Source organism: Artibeus jamaicensis, unplaced genomic scaffold, assembly GCF_021234435.1.
Source record: "Artibeus jamaicensis isolate MK-2021 breed Jamaican fruit bat unplaced genomic scaffold, CSHL_Jam_final scaffold_625, whole genome shotgun sequence".
Lineage (NCBI taxonomy): Eukaryota > Metazoa > Chordata > Mammalia > Chiroptera > Phyllostomidae > Artibeus > Artibeus jamaicensis.
Genome location: NW_026522051.1, coordinates 454,922 through 474,401, shown reverse-complemented (window position 1 = coordinate 474,401; position 19,480 = coordinate 454,922).

The following is a 19,480-nucleotide window of genomic DNA, read 5'->3' as shown; positions in this document are numbered from 1 at the left end:
ACTTCAGCTCATGGTGGTTGGCCTCCGCGGGTCCTCCGTGCTGCTGGCACGCACGGTACGTTTTCTTAGTCTGCCTCCTGATGCTCCCCAGCGACTCTCGGGTGTGTTCTCAGGATGCGCTCTCTCTCACCCCTGTGCTTAGATGGCGGCCTGGTCGCACTGAGAATGTACAGAAGCGGTCAGACTCCCAGAAGCTTGCGCCTGCCTGTCTGTGCACTTGACCTGCCTTTCCTCCTGCTCCTTCAAGTCGGTGGTCTGCAGGCGGACTGGGTTTCATGCCTCCTTCCATTGACAGCTGTCAGTGAAAGGGGTGAAAAAGGTGAAGTGAATAAGCAAAAACAACCCAACTTGTAGGTACAGGCAACAGTATGGTGATGGCCAGAGGGAAAGGGGGTGAGGGAAGTAGAACAGGGTAAAGAGGAAGGAGACAGCTTGGGGTAGTGAACACACAATACAATCCACAGATGATGTGTTACAGAATCGTACACCTGAAACCTGTGCAATTTTGTTAACCAGTGTCACCCCAATAAATTCTGTTTTAAAAAGGAGATTAGATAAGAATGTTCCTGACAGAGGCGACCATGGCAACACAGTCACTCTTGCGGAATGATAAGAGTTTTGTTTTGCACGTATCTGTCCAGTTTTCTCAACACCATTTATGGAAGAGACTGTCTTTACCCCATTATACATTCTTACCTCCTTTGTCAAATATGAATGGGCCGTAAAGGTGTGGGTTCATTTCTGGGCTCTCTGTGTCATTGACTCCGCCAAAGATTCTTTGAAATCCTTTCTGTGACGCATCTTTCTTCCCCAGCTCGCAACTTCTGTAGACACATCGTATCTATTTCTCACTTCCCGAGTCCCTGCAGTCAGGATTTCCCGAGACACATTTTATCTGCCTCTCCGCAACACTTACTTTCTTTCCTCTCTGCAGAGTGAAAGAGAGGAGGTACCTCTCGCATCAGCACTTTCAACAGTTGGGCTGTTTGTATGGCTTTGGGCCCTACTTTTTGTCTGTTAATGTGGTGAACGGGTCCTCTGTTTAAGGTTATACTTTGAGCTTCAGTTCTTTCCCAATAATCTTATACCCCAAATGTTCCCCTCTGAACTCATCTGTCCTTGTCACGTTGCCTCATGTAGCCGATTACTCTGAACCTACGGAGTCTATGACTTTTGATTCCATGGTGTGTGTCTGATAGAGATGCCCTGTCTTCGCTCTTCGCTGCGTTAGCAGCAGGGACGCACCTCCTGGAGTGCAGAATAGATGGGATCATCCGTCGCGTGTCCCTCTGCTGTATGTCCAGTCCAGCTGTTTTCTGGGAGGTCCTTTAACGGATATAGAAATAATACATGTAGCATGTGGTTGTCAGATAAAAATATATGAGTCCTTCCCAAAAGGTGTGTTGTTCAATGAGGGAAAGTAAACATTTCCTGCGTGCAGTTGCCAGGGCAGGGGCTGCTGCACCCCTTCACCTTCAGGGGGTCAGGGGGTCCACACCGTGCGGCACTAAGAAGCAGTCAGCAAAGGAGAAAGGGCAGCATCCACATCAGCTCTCCCCAAGGGCAGGCAATCAGAATTCTTAGTTTGGGGGAGTTCATGGAACTTTAAGAGTGGAAGTACAAGTATGACTCAGTATCCCCACATGAAACAGAATATTGACTTGAGGGAGCCTGAGATGCTAATGAGCATCCCATCAAAGCGGCTCTGCTGAAAAATAACAACCAGCCCAGCGGAGAACGGAAACTGTGGCTCTTCTCCGCCCCCCCTCCCTGCCCTGAGAGTCTGTGCTCTCCCCCTGCAGTCCCTGAGCACGCTGTGCACGTCTCACAAGAGCCCAGCTGGCACTTGAGCTCCGGCCTGTATGTCTCCCCATTGCCAGAGCATGCAAGCTCCCCAAGTCACTTGGAAGTGCCTGACCTCCGTCCAGCAGGGAGGGCCATGGTGCCCAGCCCAGGCTGGCTGCGGCCCGTGGCCGTTTGCCTAATTAGAGTTCCATCAAGTAAATAAAACTGGGCCTTTGGTAGTGTTTAATTTTCCCCTCTCTGCTGGCTGTTGAGTGTAAAGCTCAGGAAGCCTCTTGGTGGGTTATCAGGAGTGAGAATCTGAGCCTGGTACTGACAAGATCACCTTCAGCCAATCCCATGGTGACTGCAAACTGGCTCAGGCTGTTACTGACGACAAGGGTCGATCAGTCCATCTTTGGACAGTGGCTGGGCCTTTGTATGTCCCTCCTGCCATTTTTATGAAAGAGGAGCCATGTAATTAACACTCTGTGAGTGCAGTTTACTTGAGAAAATGGTTTCTTGTCCTCGAGATTACCGCAGAGGATCATTCCTTGCTAATAAAATATATTCCGTACCTGTGAGAGGAATAACAGATGCCCAAACTTCCAGTGGCAATGAGCTGGACTCATTTCCCCCAAATCTGTCACCTGTTGACTGTCACCCTGTGTATTGCAGATTCGAGGGCCCCTGTTCTGGTGGGCATCTGGTAACTTTAATATTAGCAGCTGCTTTGCTTCCCCAAGTTCAAAAGGGGCCCAACAGAAGATCTTTTACTGTCCACCCCCTTTCAAAACTTCTGTGGGGCAGCACAGCCCAGGCCTTACAAGCCTTCCTTGGGCAATAGTGCGTTCCCCTAACATGGAGGGCCTTCTGGGGGGGCCCAGCAGGCCTGGTCAGGGCTTGCCCCCCTTTCTTTGGGCCTGTGTCCCGCCTGCTTGTTCCCACTTTCTTTTGGGACCTGGCCAGAGAAGACGAGATCACATCCGGGCTTGTGTATAGATGTGCGCTGTCCAAGAAAAACCCTTCCCCTTTCAGACAAAGGCCGCCTCAATGCACACTCAGACAAGATGTTCCACCCCCTTTACCGCTCCACACAGGCCCCTGTTCTGACATTGCATCGTGATGTTACAGTGACAACTGTGCTGATGTGTCTGTCCCCATCCCTCCTCACTCGGCTGTGAGGGTCCATGTTTTAGTGCACTGGTGGGGAAGGGTGACGATGAGCTCTAGGAACAAGGACGGGACAACTCCAGCCGGGCAGGGCAGGTCGCGAGCTGTGTCCGGAAGAGTGAGTGGGGGTTGATCAGGCAGTGGAAGCAGCAGGGATGGACATTGCCGGGGGAAGGGGCGGGGCCTGCACTGGGCACCGGGAGGGCGCATGTCCGGAGCCAGCCCCGGTCAGAGGCGCGCAGTCAGCCTCACAGCGCGCACTGAGCCCCACGGCCTGAGCTGGAGCTCGGACTCCAGGGGTTCCGTTTCTCTCCCGGCGCCAAGGCCGTCTCCTGTCTCCTCTCGACTGTCTCTCCTCCGAAGGAGACACCGTCCGTGATCCACCGTCGTGAGCTTTTCTGCCCGTGGAGGTTGATTGGCAGGTGCGGGGCCCCCACACCTGCTGTGACTGAAGCACAGGTGGGTCGTGGTGGCTGGCCAGGTTTGAACAGTAGCCTGGCTGCGACTGCGGGTCCTCAGGGCTCTACTGCGGGCTAATCAGCGGAATTAACTGCTGCTTCTGAAATCTCCGAGCACCGTGGGAATTCTTCACTCCTGTTTAGCGGGAGGAGCGAGTCCCTGCCTTGTTGTCTTCCTCGCCTTTCTCCGTGGAGGACCGGGAAAACAAATTCCGAAGGAAGTGTAAGAGAAAAGCTTCGTTTTTATATAGCGACGCACATGGGAGAGACTAAAGACACGAACAGCTGGGGAGACTGAAGGCTGGGTCAAGGACAAGGTCAATCCTCCCAGGTGTTCATCGCAGGAAAACGATGACTCTCCCTTACGGAAAACAGACTTCACCTGCAACAGGTAAGCTGCCTGGGAGAATAATGTCCCACAAATAACTCGAGGCTGAGGACACGTGGAATCCGTTTCTCCTTATTCAGGTGCTGTGCTGGGCGGGCGTCTGAGAGTGGGAGGGAGTGGGTGCGGGGCAGGACCCGAACCTCTCTGCCTCCGGACTCTGGACTGTCCGGGCCCCTCCCTTGTGGGAAATCACTGGTCTAAGCTGGGCGTTCTTTTCTTTTTTTCAAATTCTATTTGTTTATGTTTAGAGAGAGGGGAAGGGCAGGAGGAAGAGAGGGAGAGAAACATCCATGTGTGAGAGGTACCTGATTGGTTGCCTCTTGAGCGCCCCCTACTGGGAATCTGGCCTGCAACCCAGGCCTGTGCCCTGACTGGGAATCCGACTGGTGACTCTTTGGTTCGCAGGCTCACACTCAATCCACTGAGCCCCATCAGCCAGGGCAATACAATGTGTTTTCAATTCTTTATTTATTTATTTATTTTTGGGTGAGGGGTGTAGGTGGTGAGAGGGAAAAACTGGTGAATCTTCCCTTCCATGTGGCGTCACCTGCCCTAAAGTGGGAGTGGGGGAGAAAGGAAAAAATCACACCAGAACCTCTTTCCTTTGGCTGTTTTCAGAATTCTGGCAAAAATCGCAGATTATTCTAATGAGCAAGAGGTGGGTAGACACCATGTCCAGAGGCCTGCATTTCTCCACCAGCTCAGGGTCAAACAGGACCTTGCAGAAGTGGGCAGTTTTACGCACGACTGCAGGAGCGTGGCACCAACAGCAGGACTAATAAAAGAAAGGCCAAAGGAAAGAGGAAAGTTTCCCAGAGGAAAGTTTTCACTGAGCTTTTGAAAACGCCACACCCAACTCCGAGGACCTCTCCTTTTTTTAGAGGAAGTAGTGACAAGTGGCTGCTCGCAGATGACAGAAATCAGCAGGATAACCACCACGTCTTGTCTGAGCCTGGGGAGATTAAAATTTAAACACATTCCCCACAGGGACAATTCCGTCTCTCAAACAGGTTCAAAGGGCCGAGATACCCAGGCCGTTTTATCGGCAGGAAGGAGGTTAATCTGGGCTGCTTTGTGATTCACACCGCCTGGGCCACACGTGTTTTGAAGTTTAAAACTGTTTTCATTCCAGAACAAAAACGTGGGCCGCAGCTGTGATGCCACGGCCTCAGGGTGGATCCGCTGTCTGTGGTCAAGCCAACGTCCAACCAAGACTCGAATTTTGGCCGTGACGTGAATAGTCACACGCATAGAAAGCAGACTCACTCTAGAGACTCCCGTCTCACGGCAGTTTGGGTCACAGCTTGTCACCAAAGGAGGTCCGTGTACAGCTCCCAGCCACGTGAGTTTTGGAAAATTCCCAGTGCTCGGGCCTTCACGGGGCAGGGCTTACAGGTGTTTATCACGTGTGAATGTTCAGATCTGGGCAACTCAACGTGTAAAGTATTTTATAAGAATGATGCATGCACCACCGGTTAAAAATCATTGTAGAAATTGTCCAGGGATCGTTGCTCAGTCTCAGTGTTTTCCGGAGTCAATTCGATAAACAGCTTTGAAACTGCCGGGGACCTTGGTTTTTCTCAGCTGTCTCCCACTCCTTCCCGTGGCCCCTTCTCGGAAGTTACTGATCGTCTTCACGTTCAAAGCTGCAAGTTTGGGACATTCAGGCACAAAATGAGTCTGAGCTTGGTGAATGTGATACAATGACAATAAATGGTTGGTCTTGCCCTGGGTGCCTGGCATGCAGTTCCTAACCCTGTGGGACGGCCACGGGGGTCAGTATCTATGCTGCTGAGGCGATGGGGGGGCTGGGAAGCCCCTTGACAGCTTCAGGGTGGGGACTGGTCACCAGAAAGAGCAAGGCATGATGGGAGGGTTGAACTTTCAGCCCTGGAGATTGAGTTAGCCAGCAAATGGCCACAGATTTACTTAATTATGTCTGCATAACAAAGCCTCCATAAAAACGCCTAAACAATGGAGCGTGGGGGGCTTGCAGGTTGGTCAGCAGGTCAAGGCGTTAGGCGGTGATGTGCCAGACAGGGCAGGGGGCCTGATCCCCTGACTTATAACCGTGGGAAACAGGGGAGGCCTGACTCTGAACTTGCCTCTGAAGTCAGGGGCAGCCCGTGGGTCTGGGCCTTTGGGCTGTGAGGAGCTCTGAGAAGTTAGTGTCAGAACCGAATCGAGTTGTTGAGCTCCTGGTTGGTATCTGGAGAAAGGGGGAGCTGGCGTGTCAGGGACACCCCAGAGTGAGCCTCTCCTCGTGGTGGTTCTCAAACTATGTTCCCGTGAAACAGCAGCGTCCGCTCAGCTGACTGAGGTCCCCTGTCATGGCAGGCAAATAAGGATTTTTTAACTTCGTTGGGAAAGTGAGAGGTTCTCAAATTGTCCTTCATGAAAACAAAATTCGGAGATGACCCTGGACATCCAGTCAGAGGGGCACCTTTAGCCATGAACGTCTGACCTGATGTTGGGGAGCGTCACTCAGAGCTGCAGTGTCCTCGTCCCCTGGTGTCCTCGTCCCCCCGTCACTGACAGGGGTTTGAGACCCAAACGGATATCAGTTTTGATCTTGGCCACTTCGGACACTTTTACCTTGGGCAAATCATTTACCGTTTGTAAGCAGCCGTTTCCCTCCTTCAATCGACTTTCTCTTCTATCAGTCCCTCCCCATTTACTGTTTACTCTTGTTATTTCCATCTCTCCGTCCCTGGTAGACGTGAAACTGTTCATCAATATTCTAGTTCCTTTTACTTCTAGGCATTAGGACGATCCCATTACACACACACAGCTACGCATGACCCGCTCTGGCCGATGAAATAGGGGGACAGCCGATGACGTGTGTCCCTTCCAGAAGGAGAAGCGTTTCTGTGCTGGGGCCAGTTTTCCATTTTTCTTCTTACTGCGTCGTTGGCAGTGTGGCAGGGGGGAGCTCAGTGGGCCAGGGTGCCTGAGGGAAGGCACTGAGCCACCCGGCCACCGTGGACGTGTGCGAACCAGAGATGCACCATCGGTGTGTTAAGCCAATGAGATCTTGGCCTGGTTTGTTACTTCACCTAAAACGTTATCTTGCCTAGTTCCAAAAAGAAGTGAAAGCAACTTGAAGAGAAATAGAGCAAAATAGGATTAAAAAAAAAAAAGGACTGAGTAAATTAAGGATAACTTATAATACCTATAATAACACTTACTTCACAGAGTCATTGGGAGAAAACATATATACCCTATTTTTAAGACTATAAGACACACAGTTTCCCCTCCCCCCCCAAATTTGGGAGGAATAATGGTTGTTAATGCTGCTGTTGAGTTCTGTTTACATTTACATCAGTGAAATAGTATGTTATTTATGTTATTAAATATTTTACCACCAGTTTTTCTTCAAGAATTTTTTTTTCCATTTTCCTCCTCTGAAACCTAGGTGTGTCTTATGGTCCGAAAAATACGGTATGTCTGTCAGTTTGGTTGGTAATCAGGAGGTGTAACAATAGGAGAATCCTGCTCGTTTTTACATTTGGATCTTTCTAGATGATGGTCCCTCCCCACCGCATCCACCTGTGTCCCTTCCCGCCATGCTCACCGAGGCCTTCCTTGACCCAGATACTCACGGTGACAACCTGGTTTCTCGCAACCCACACTGAGCACCCTGGCTCAGCTTTTCTGTCCTACTTATCACCATCTTATTTACTTGTCTCAATCTTCTCCACGAGGGCCGCGGTCTGTCGGTTTTATCCACTGGCGTATCTGCAGGCCTAGACCGAGGCCTGGCATATGAAATCAGCACTCGGTGAATGTGGTCTGTATGTGTTATAAATTAATGACTAGTGACTCGATAGGAGAATTGCCCGGCGCTCTGGAGCTTGGAGAGCAAGGCTCCCACCCCGCACTGAGAATGGGCCTTTCCACGTCACGTCCGTGGGTGGAGACCCCGATCCGTCCATCTGTGCCCGCCCTGCCTCTGGCCCTCCGCAGCATGTGGGTTGTGAGGGATGCTGCCTGCCAGGCAGAAGTCACTAACAATCATGACAAGAACGGAAAACCATGATTAACCTTTATTGACCAGATACAATGTCCTAGCTGCAAGGCTAAGCATACCCTGTTCACGATGCAATTTGAACTTCCCAAAACTCTGAAGTCAGTGCTATTATTATTGGTATTTTCAAGATGTGGAAGTTCAGGCTTAAAGATGCCACATAATATGCCTAGGGGTACATTCTTACTATGTGGTTAAGGAGGTGTTTTAATGATCTGTTATTTTATAACAAGCCAATGCAACACAGCACCTTTAAACAGTTTTTGTTTATCATGGTTCTGTGGGTTGAATGGATGCAGCTGGGTGATTCTCTCCTGGAGCCTCTCAGGTGATTGTCTCTGGTTGTAGTTCAATGGCAGCTGCTGGCCTGGGTGTCCGAGACAGCTTTCACATCTGGCATCTCAGATGGGTCACTTGGAGAACTGCCCAGTTGTCCCTGTGCCCGTGGTTGGCTTGAACTTCCTCACAGCACAGAGACCTGTAGACGATCAGGCTTCTGTGGTGACTAGTTTCTTATGAGTTGGCCTTAAAGTCACCCAGTGTCACTTACATGGCATTCTGTTAGCGGCACAGGACTGGCTCAGGGTCACCAGGGAGCCGGGAGAGGCTGCAGTACTGGGAAGCCCGGCTCACCTGGAGATGAGTTTGGACACTTCAGTTGTTGGGGGGGTGGGAGAATGCCCTCCGACCCTTCCTTAGCTCTTCTGGAGGGACTAGGAAAATTGCCACGCACCTGGACGAGCAGGAGGAAAAAGCTAACTTGATGCGTGCGTGTGGGAGCATCACAGCACGATGCTCGGATCACAGATCGAGGCTGTGAGGAGTGATGGAGGCAGGCTCCTTTTCTGCTTTCCGCCAGAGAAACAGCCCATTCGTGAGAACTTGGCAGCACAGAGAAAGCCCCCCTGTCCTGCAGGAGGGAGCCCAGGCGGGTTCGGGCTGGGGGAGTCGGCCATCGAAGGCAATGCAAGGGTTAGGCCTTTCTGACCCCGGATTTTATAACTCTTGCAATAAGGCTGCTCCTCAGTCCTTCAGGGGTGGAGAGCATGTCTATCACAGAGACTTGTTTCCTGCTTTAAGGGAAACAGAGCGGAGTCTGAGAGCCCTTCCCACCCCCGCTGCTGTTTGGGGGGTTTTAGTTCGAAATAATCCATGTGCCACTGTGGGCTAGCGTGGCACACCCTGCCCTGGGCCCCGACACCGTCCCGGTGGGATTTTTAAACCAGACACTCTGAACCCTGGTTAGAGGTCGCAAACTCATTCATGTAGGAGCAGGCAGGTGAAATGAGGGAGGATGACGGGCTGCTGCAAGGAGGTCCCGCCTGGAGCAGACCCTGGCACTTGGGAGAGCACAGCCATCGGACGGAGGACGGAGGCTGCCCCCGGCTCCGCCCCGTTCCTCAGCAGCACCTCTGGCTCTCTGGGTTCAGGCGGCCTCCCGCTGCCTGCATTTGTGCTGGGTAAAGCCCCCTGCGTCGGACACTCTGAGACCCCAGCCAGGGTGCCTGGAGGCTGGCTCGGGTGTCTAGAAGACCCACAGCTGGGATCCCTGGGCCTCTGTGTGGCCTGCCCGTGGAACAAGACGAGGGCTGAGTTACCGCTGCGGGGAGGGCGCAGCACGCACATGTTCCACTGTGCTCCGGAACGCCTGAGCTCCTGGGCCAGCCCGCAGAGGGCTGTGGGCAGATCAGCCTCTCATCTGTCTCATCTCCGGAAACCTTGACTTTCAGGCTGTGTCAGAGCCAACCCCAAAGAAAGTGACCAGGCTTGACCCTGCGTGAGGAGAGAAGCAGCTTCAGGTGATAGGCGGCTGGCCACCAGCCTGGGACACTTGTGCCTCCTCCATGAAACAAGACTTCTCCCATTCTCAACACAGTTCTCATTTGGAGGTGTCCCCAGCATTTGTCACGCTTGTAGTCACTGTCCCAGGAGGCCTTCTCTGCTTCCCTAATGCTTGTGCTGTGTGGGCCCCATGAGAGCTGGGCCGAGCCTGCTCCTCTCTGCCCCCTGGAGGCTGGCGGTGCAGAGCTCAGGGTGCTGGAGTTCAGAGACCAAGGGCAGCCGGGTAGGACCCTCCACTCCTGCCTTGCCCTCGCCCACTCCTGGTGACCGATGGCCTGCAGGGGCCACACCCCAGGAGGGGGACTGACTGTGGGACCTTTGAAACGCATTGCTAGTAGGTCAGGTCAGGTTGGTGGCATGAGCTTCAGAAAGGTGCTATCTATCTGACTGCCCATAACTTTATAGTCATTATATGATCCAAGAGCTACGAACAAGACCCCCGCTGATGGCTCGCCGGAGCATCTCTGAGGTCTATCGCGTCCCTGTGGTGGCCGGTGCCATCGGGGCTCCAGAGGGTTGATAGAAGGACTGACCACCTCCTGGCTTTGTGGGGCTCATTAGCCCCTCGTCCAGCTTCACAGAGGGAAGGGAACTGAAGGAAAGGCCACAAGAATCCGGACATCTACTCGGAAACCTCGAGGGGCAGAAAGTCACGAAGGGCTGAAAGGACTGATGTCCACTCAGGGAGGGACGGCAGCCGTGGAGAGGAAAGGACTTGGAGATAGGGGTGTCTGTTATAAGTGGAGGAAACACGGCTGGTGATGAGCCCCAATTCAGGCACCCTTGGGTGCCTCCTATTTAAAAATGATCCTCTGGGGACCTGGAAAGCATCGTGGGAGTGAGAGGAGGCGAAGCCACATCAGAAGTAGTTTCATATTCTCATCGAATCTCACTGGAAGGTTAGGTGGGTGGAGGACGAGGTGTCAGCCCAGGATACGGTCCCCTCCCTCCCTCCCTCCCTCCCTCCCTCCCTCCCTCCCTCCCTCTCCCTTTCTCTCCCTCTCTCTCTTGGAGAGCTGGGCTCTGCCACCGAGGCACCCTAGTTAGAGCCAGCACCCCTGTTTCAGTGCAGTTGACCTTTCTTCTCCTCCAGACTGGGGCCAGTGACAACGTCGGTCACCCTTTTACTGAAACTCGCACTCTCTTGAAGCATCCACTCAGCGTCCTTGTGGCGGGTTCATTACGTCTCTTCTGGTTTCAAGTGGCAGAAGCCCAACTCAAGCTCACACGTGAACAAAAAAGGAGGAAGTGATCTGCTGGGCACCACACAGCTCAGTGGTGCCAGGGAAGGTCTCACATCTCAGGTTTCCGACCAGACAGTGAGGAAGCTCCGCTGGGTGGTCACATGGATTGAGACTCATGGCAGGGTCCATGCCTAACGGGCACAGGGCACCTGCAGAGTGAATGAGTGAATGAATGAATGAATGAATGAATGAATTAACAGGTGACTGCCTGCTAAGATTAATCAGTTCTCACTCCCATGGCCGTGAACACAGGCATCTCTGGCTCCAGGAAGACGAGAAAAGGTAAAGAGCACAGAAAATGTGTGAGCACAGGGAAAAGATCTCTGAGTGGAGAGGTCAGGTCACGTAGCTTCTGCCCCAAGGCCTTCTGCAAAAGGAAGTGCTTCCTGTTGCCCTCTGGCTGCTTCCTCGGCGTCCCACTTGCCCCCTTCCTCCTGCCCATCCCCCACCCTGCCTGCCTTCCTGCTGGGGACTGGAGCTGAAACAGAACCAGCGGGTGGTAAGGGGGTCGTCAGTGCCTGGGCACAAGACTGCTTAGGGACCACGGCGACTGGGTCCTCATCTGTGTCATTGGTCTTTGCTTTGACCCTCTCCAGGTCCTGCCTGCGACCTACATGGTCAACCTGAGCCCAGGGACAGCTGAGCAGGGCCTTTGAAGGAGGCGCCACACACACACACACACACACACACACGCGCGCGCGCGCGCGCGCGCGCGGCAGGTGTGAAAGCAGCGTTTGCTGGGCTGGAGCGGTGCAGAGCCGTGAGCTGGGTTAGCTCAGAGCTGCCAGGGAAGGGAAGCCCCAGGACCTCCACTCCCTCCCTGGAACCCCCGCCTTGGACGGTGGGAGCCCCGGAGCAGGCGCAGGGTGAGCTCCCCCTTTTCAGAGCAGCCACCCACATAGGTGAGAGGTGAGCTGTGCAAGGATGTTGCTCCCGGGTCAGGCATCCGCCCAGCTGTCAGTCGCTGTCCTGGGGTGTGTCGGAGAGTGTCAGGAGATGACCGGAGATTTCAGATGTGTGTGGGCAGGCAGGCTCTCCTCCCAACTCTTCCACAGACCGGCTGTGGTCTTGGGGGGGTCCTGTCACCTCTGTGGGGCTCGAGTCCCCCTCTGTGAAGGCAGGGACCCGAGACAATGATCGCATTACTGTAGCTTTGACATTCTGGACCCAGGGAAGGTTCTGGGTTGGCGAGACAGAGCTGCATCTGGTTTGCAGACCAGCCAAGGGGGAGAGCCTCATTTGTGGGGTTACAAACGGGTCCAGGCCAAGCGCTCTTCCTGCTGTTACGCGGTCCAGAACGACCTCCCGGACTCCAATTGGGGGCGGCGCTTGAAGCTGGCTTCCCCTGGGACCCCATGGGTGGGAGGCTCTCGAGGTACCCAGCTGCACAGCCCTAGCCAACATCTGCTAGACACTCAAAGGAAGCAGTGGGTGACAAAAACAACGACTTTGACCTTTAAGCCCGCCTTTGGTGCATCTGACGTTCCCACAAACCCACCATGACACATGTTTTTGCAGCGAAGCATTTCAAACACCAAGAAGGGGCTCATGAAAGAACCCACAAGACCCAGGCGCTTCCAGTCTTAATAGAGGGTGATGGGGTGTGCCTCACACCCCACCCCACTTCCTCACCACCCTGCAGGAAAAGTCCTGGCCCTGCGCTCTTGGGGCTGCTGCTCACGGGGTACACGTGAGCATTCCTGCTTCGTAATCGCTCTCCCATTGTGCCCTGTTGGGGTTAGAGTTTTGGCTCCAATGGCAACAGGCCGAGTGACCTTAGACAAGTCATTTAACTTACTGGAGTGTTGGTTTTCTCACCTGTTCTCATCTAAACAGCAGGCGTTTATGGTCTCTGCTCATCACATTTACGGAGTGTCTCTGAGCCCGGGCACGAGCCCAGGTTTGGAAGGGCAGCATCTTTGGCCAAGGCCCTGAGAGGTGGGCACACTTGTCACATGAGATGGACTGAATGGCCAGCGTGGCCACAGTGTGGTGAGACATCACACAGAGGGTGCAGCGAGGGAAGGTCGGGAGCCAGGAAGAGCCCAGAGAACACCTGGGCTTAGAGGTCACGGCAGAGGGTTCTGATTGTGTTCCACAGGCAGTGGCAGGCCTCCCACCAGCACGGTCAGCTTTCTATCTGTATCCGAATGCTGTCAAGCTTCCAGGATACTGTCAAGTCAGTAGCCAACCGGAGCACCTGCAAAGTCAGGAGGTGGGGCCCGTTACGTCTCAAACTGGGGTGGCTGCAGAATCCTTCACTCCCACCAGAGAGTCCTGCCACTGACCTGGGACCCTCCTGCCGCCGTTAATCCAGTTGCCATGTGTTGGTTGGGATTCCCCAGTGAGTACATCAGACACAGTGCGCCACCGATACCACCGTCTGTGACCGCCCAGCCCCATCCCTTCCCCAGGAGCCTGTGCATCACACACTCCTTGTGTTCCCTTGCAGGGCAGACCCCGACTGGGTTCTGCCACCGGAGAGGAAATTGTGTGAGATCTGGAGGTGGAAGAGGAGAAGCCACTGTCCACGTCTGGTACTGAAAGTCACATGGGAGGCAGCAGGGGGTGTGTCCTCCTGAGGGTCCCCCACTTCGGTGCTACAGGAAGCTAAATGGATGGGTTGTTGCAGAGCCTTGCATTTCATGGCTTCTTGGCAGTGCCCACCCCCCCCCCCCCCCGCCCGCCTCCAGTCCCTGTATTAGAACTTTCCTTACTCTGCATGCTTAGAATGGCTTCTGTTTTCCTGATCAGCCTCTGGGAGATACACAAGGGACAGGGGAGAAGGGGAATCTCTTGGGATCAGGTCACCCCGTGGTGGGGTGGTGGGCTGCAGGGTCATTGTGACCCCACTGCCACTGTCCTCTTCACTCCCTGATTTCACTTGGTGCGACTTAGAGAAATGAGAGTTACGCTTCATAACTCACCCCCCAACTCATCCTTTCGTAGCAGAAAAGGACATCTGAGTCACCCTTGCCAAGCACAAAGCAAGTGGTGGCTATCAGACTGCTTAAAAAAAAACCCCACAAAACAACCCTTCAACATCTTGCAAATTCTCTCGAGCCAGTCAGATCTTGTGGGAACAGAGAAGGGGCCCCTGAAGCGGCCGAGAAACAGCAGAGCCTGTGAGGACATCTGTCAGAATTGGGTGTGAGTGGCTCCTGGCTCTGCCCCTCCCCTTGGGGAGGAAAAAGCAAACGCCTCAAAAGGAGTAGGAGCTGGAGGGGACACAGCCTGCTCTGTCACGCCTCTGGGTGTGAGAAGACAAAGATCAATCACTGCCAAGTTTTGGGGGGAAAAACAGAATTTCTGATTTGGAAACCTATGTCCCACTAAATTGCCGCTTGGATAGGAAGACAAAGGGAACATCAAAATCCGTCACTAATCGGAATTAAGATGCTAGCTAGAGTCTCCCTCCTGACAGTTTGCCCAGTGGGGATTATTATCAAGGCCCCCTTGCCCTCTGGCTTCTACTTGAACTTGGGCCACGTGGAGCTCCAACAAGAGGAAAGACGGTGGCATGACACACGGTGTTGATTCTCCAGGTTCCTTGGGTGCAGCCTGGGCTCGCTGCTGTTCTTGGCCGGAAGCCACAGTTTCTGTCTGTGTCTTCACCACACAATTTTCTCCTTCTTAGGTTCCAGTAACTCATCTACTCCCTTGTCTGTGGGTCACGGCAACCCTGTTCCTTCTAGTTCAAGAGCATGGCACGACCCTTCTGGGTTCCCTTACGCCCTACCTACGTGCTTGTAAACAGTTCCTCTTTGTCAGCCCTCCTCGGGCTGCCTGGGTTCGAGTGTCCCACCTGTTTGCTGATGGGATCCTGATGGAATCCAGGATCCACGTATCCTGATGAGTTACCCGGGGAAACCTCTCTGTGGGTGGAAGCGACGTATAAAGACCAAACCCTGAGAAAAAGCCTCGTGCTTGTCCAGAGAAATTTTAGGTGCCCACAGTGACAGTTACACTTAGGTACAGTTTTTGAGGTTTGGGAGAAGACACAAAGGGAAGAAAGAGGAAGTATGAGGATTGGAAGGGAAGATCAAAAAATGGTCATTTCCCCCATCGATAATATATATCCATATATATCTGAAGTAAAAAGAGACTTCCACAAGTTTGCAAGTTTCTAGATTATTACAAAATAAAGAGCATTTATCTCAACCTGCTGTAGTAGTCTTCCGTGTTAGTGATCTGTTACTGCCTTACAAATGAGCTCAAAATGTAATGGTTGAAGATAACATTTATTTATTCTCTTATAATTTCCGTGAGTCAGGAACCTGGAATTGGCTTGGGAAATAATTAGGATATGATAAAGCCACAGAGGTGAAGTCCTCATGAGTGGGGTTTGTATCCTTATAAGGCTCACAAGAGAGCCCGCTTCCCCTCTCTCTTCCCACCAGGTAAGGGTAGTTCGAGAAGTCAGCCGCCTGTGCTCTGGAAACGGCAGTCTTTTTATAACTTAACCTCAGAAGGGCTACCCCATCTCTTCTGCTGCCTGTTAGTTAGAAGTGAGTCCTGCCCAGACTCGGGGAGGGAATTATAAAAGGGCCTGAATCCCAGGAGGCAGGGGGTCACTGGAGTCATCTGGGAAGCTGCCTCCCCCAGAAACTAAAAATACCACAGAAAACAGGACGTCCCGTATAATCACAACAAAATCACAAAGTGTCAAGTAATTAACCTAAGAACGAATGTGTGAGACTATCTCGCAGAAAACTTTTAATGGTCATGAAGAAGAAGTGAAAAAGGGTTGTCAGGGGAAAAAACATTGTAAAGATAACAGCCCCCCAAATTGGTACAATTACAGTGAACAGCGCCCTAGAACATTTTAGGAATATGATAGTATATTTCCCCTAAAACATTCATGGGAGGCTACACATACTCAAGTAGCCAAGTCAGTTTTGGAAAAGAAGAATGAGGCAGGAGGCCTTTGCCGTGGCTACCTCTTGAGACGTTGTACAAAGGCATCATCGTGGAGACTGTGTGACCTCAGTACCAGAATACAGAAATACATCAATGACAAGGAAACAAGAGCCTAGCAAAGACTCCACTATACGTAAAAAGTTGATATGTGACCGATACACCACCGTCATTCCCTGGGGGAAGGTGCCTTGTGTTGGGTCACTGGGTCATCTGTGGAGAAGGACGGAGATGGAGTCTTTCTTCGTGAAGGTGAGCCCCAGAGGATGAAGCCTGTGTGTGGAATCTGTGGGAGGAGATGTTTACACGGCTCAGCGCCATGACGGATTGACATCTGGCACAAGGCGATCCTGCCAATCAGCGTGAAGGAAACCCTATGAAACGTGGGCATGGCATGGGAACAAGAGACGTACTTGAAAGGGAGAACGTGAGTGTCCGACAAGCACAGGACAGGATGTCCAACCTCTCGGGAAATCAGAAAGAAGAAAATGAATAGGTAAGACGTGACTTCCTAGGCAGACTGCTTGGAAGAAATTGGAGAGCCGGATGGTACCCAGCAGAGAGGAAGACAGGGAATAAGACAGTCCTGGGTGGGGGGTGTTGGCGTCCATACGTTCGGCAGCTCACACTGCAGCCTGGAGGTACCTGGTGGAGTTAAAAATGCGGGCAAATGCTTTGGAATAAACAGACTCTGGCTAGGAGTGTCTTCGCTCCCCTCTGTAGGTCACCAGTGGCTGGCTCCCTGTGTCCCACCCCATTATTGCCAAGCAGGACAGTTTCTGAAGGGAATGGCACTGCCAGATGGACCACAATGAGAGGTCATTTGAATTGTCACCTAATGAGGGAGGTACTTAAACAGTCCTAACAACTTTGCGTGAAGAAAGTTCTCTGATGCGGTCATCCCCTTAAGTTTTGGCTACCTAGGCTCCCCCGCATCCTGGTAACTTTCTATGATGGACAGCCGTACCCCTGCACCCCTTCTCCTAGAAGAAATCTCCAGCTCTGAATCTTGTGGATGTGCCGATGCAGGCAGGAGGGCGTGGGGGGGGGGGCATTGGAGCTGCTCCTCAGTCCAAGAGGGTCTTTCCAGCCTTGGGAGCTGCCAGCCCGCTGGCTCTTTGACTTACCAAGATCCCGGCCTTTCTCAAAGGCAAACACCTATATTTCTTCAGGAACCACAGAGCTAAGATCCACTTTGAAAAGGTGGTCTCTGCTAATTGACAAGGTACTGACAGCACCCCACACCGTGATGGGTCCTGTTGCTGTTGGCAGGGGATGTTTCTGTTCCCGTGACTTTGCTGCCCCGAGATGTTTGGTGCGTTATCACAGAGGGACCCCGCAGTTTAAGCTCGGAGTCAACCTGTGATTGGAGGGCCCTGGATGGGTTAGGGGCCAATATTAGGATTCTAGATAAATCGCAGAAGGAATGAAAAGAAGAAGCAGGACCGACAGAGAGGTGAAAATACAGCATAATTGTTACTGAAGAATTCTGGAAGCTTCTGTGGATGTTTGAGGCAGAGAAGCACAGGGCGGGTATCTTAGCCTGAAATGATGTGGTCCACCGGTCAGTCCGTCAGTCCACCGGTGGACTCTGGACATCAGGCATTGACCCGTGCGCTTCTCTGCAAGTCCTCTCCGGCTCCACCTTCTTTTGTCCTGACTGGAAGGAGGCCAGTGGACTATCAATGAAGCGTAGGTGGGAAGATTCGCTTACTGTTATAACAACAACATCTACATTTGCTCAGAGCCTCCTTCGTTTGGGGCTGTCGTAAGTGTTTTTGAATGCTTTTACGTGTTCAGTTCTCACAGTGCCTTCTGAAACGGGGACCGTTATAATCATGCACATTTTTATAGATGAGAAAACTGGGCTTGGAGGAGGGAAAGCGACTGGTTCTGTAGCGAAGGAGTGGAGGAGCTGGCGTTTGAACCCCGGCGCTGACACTCCAGGCCACGCTCCCCGGGGCCATCACGCCCCATGCTCTTGCTGTCCTCTCCATCCAGGATGACGGGATCGTCTCCCATGTGACTGCATCTTTGCTGTGTATAAAAAAATATTTTTAATCATTTAAAAAATGTGCTTCTGTGTAATTTTTGTTACAGTTATTTGAGGAAACTTCAAGGGTTTTTTGTTGTTGTTGTGCCTAGGGTGGAATTCTTAAAATTATATTTCCTGACTATTACTCAGTAACTTTAAACTTACCACTTTTCTTAACTGTGAATAAAGCCGTACGTGAATTCAAAAGTACATCAACTCCGCCCAACTCTCAAGTATAGTGAGAACATTGTGCCATCTGGCTGGTCTCAGCCGTGTCCCTGTTTCCTGAGTGGAGGGTGGGCTGTGGGCAGAAGGGCCAGGAAGGCAGCAGCAGGGGACAGCCAGCGGTTGGCCTGTCACTGGGAAGAAGCTCGTGTCTCACGTGAAAGGACTGGACAACTCCTGGAATCAAACCCCCCAACGGAAGGGCGAGTCTGTTTTTCCAAACACTGTTCTTGCAGCATTTTGCAGGGAGACGTGGGCTGGGGAGCAGCTGGTGGCAGAGACACCAGTTCAGGAGCCATTGCGATGTCTGCGGAGAGAGGCAACTCCAAGTCTGACCCAAGGCAGGAGCGCCAGGAAGGATGGGCGTGGAGAGGGTCTGGTGTGGGAAGCCCGTCTCAGGAAAAATCAGAGTCCTGGCTGACTAGTCCAGTGTTGGGGGAGAAGCGGAGAGGGGGGTTGAAGTCGCCACCAGGGAGAGTGACTCTGGTGCAGCAGGTTGTACTGGGAGGGGACAGGATGGACACAGCGTGGCAGGGATGCAGGTTTGGTGTCATGGAAACGCCGAAGTGTGATGCAGAAGCTAATGATGCTGGGAAGGGAGAGTGCTCCAGTCACATGGGACAGACGGGTTTGGGGAGGTTCACGTGGATTACGGTCGAACGGCGGTGACTGGAGCTGAGCGCCTGGAAGCCGCTGGCGTGTACACCGTGTCCGAGGCCAGAGGGAAGGGTGAGGCCGGTCCAGGTAGAGTTGCCGTCTTTAATAACAAACAAACAAATAAACAAGCGAATAGGATGACAGTTAACTCTGAACTTCACATAAACAACAAATAACTTTTTTTAGTACATTCCATGTAATATATGGGATCTAGTTACCCTAAAAATTATTTATTGTTGACCTGAAATTCAAGTGTGACTGGGCACTCTGCACTTCACCCGGCAGCCATAACTGGGGCTGCAAACGGAAGTGCCTCCGGGGACCAGGCTGGCGTTGGCCATGCCTGGGGTGGCGGGGGGCATGCTGACGGGCAGCCTGGGGCGCCTGTCTTATCTGTGGGGGCAGCTGCTGCCCAGGTCCGCTGCCTACGTTTGCACACATGGCCTCGACCATGTCCAATGTTCTCATGTTCAAAAGCAGAAGAGCAACACGTATATTTTAATATAAAGTATCCCAATTTTAATAAGGGACGACCAAGGAAAAGAACAAATGTGAGGTCCAAAGAAAACAGGTCTGTGGGGTCCCTAAGGCCCACGGGCCACCGGTGTGCACCCTCTGAGCTCATCGCCACAGACTGGGTGGGCTGGTGTTTAACCTGCATATTGTGGGGTTTTGCCAGGTTGGGGTACATAGTGCTTTGTGGGGGGAAGAGATGATAGCAGGAACAGCTCC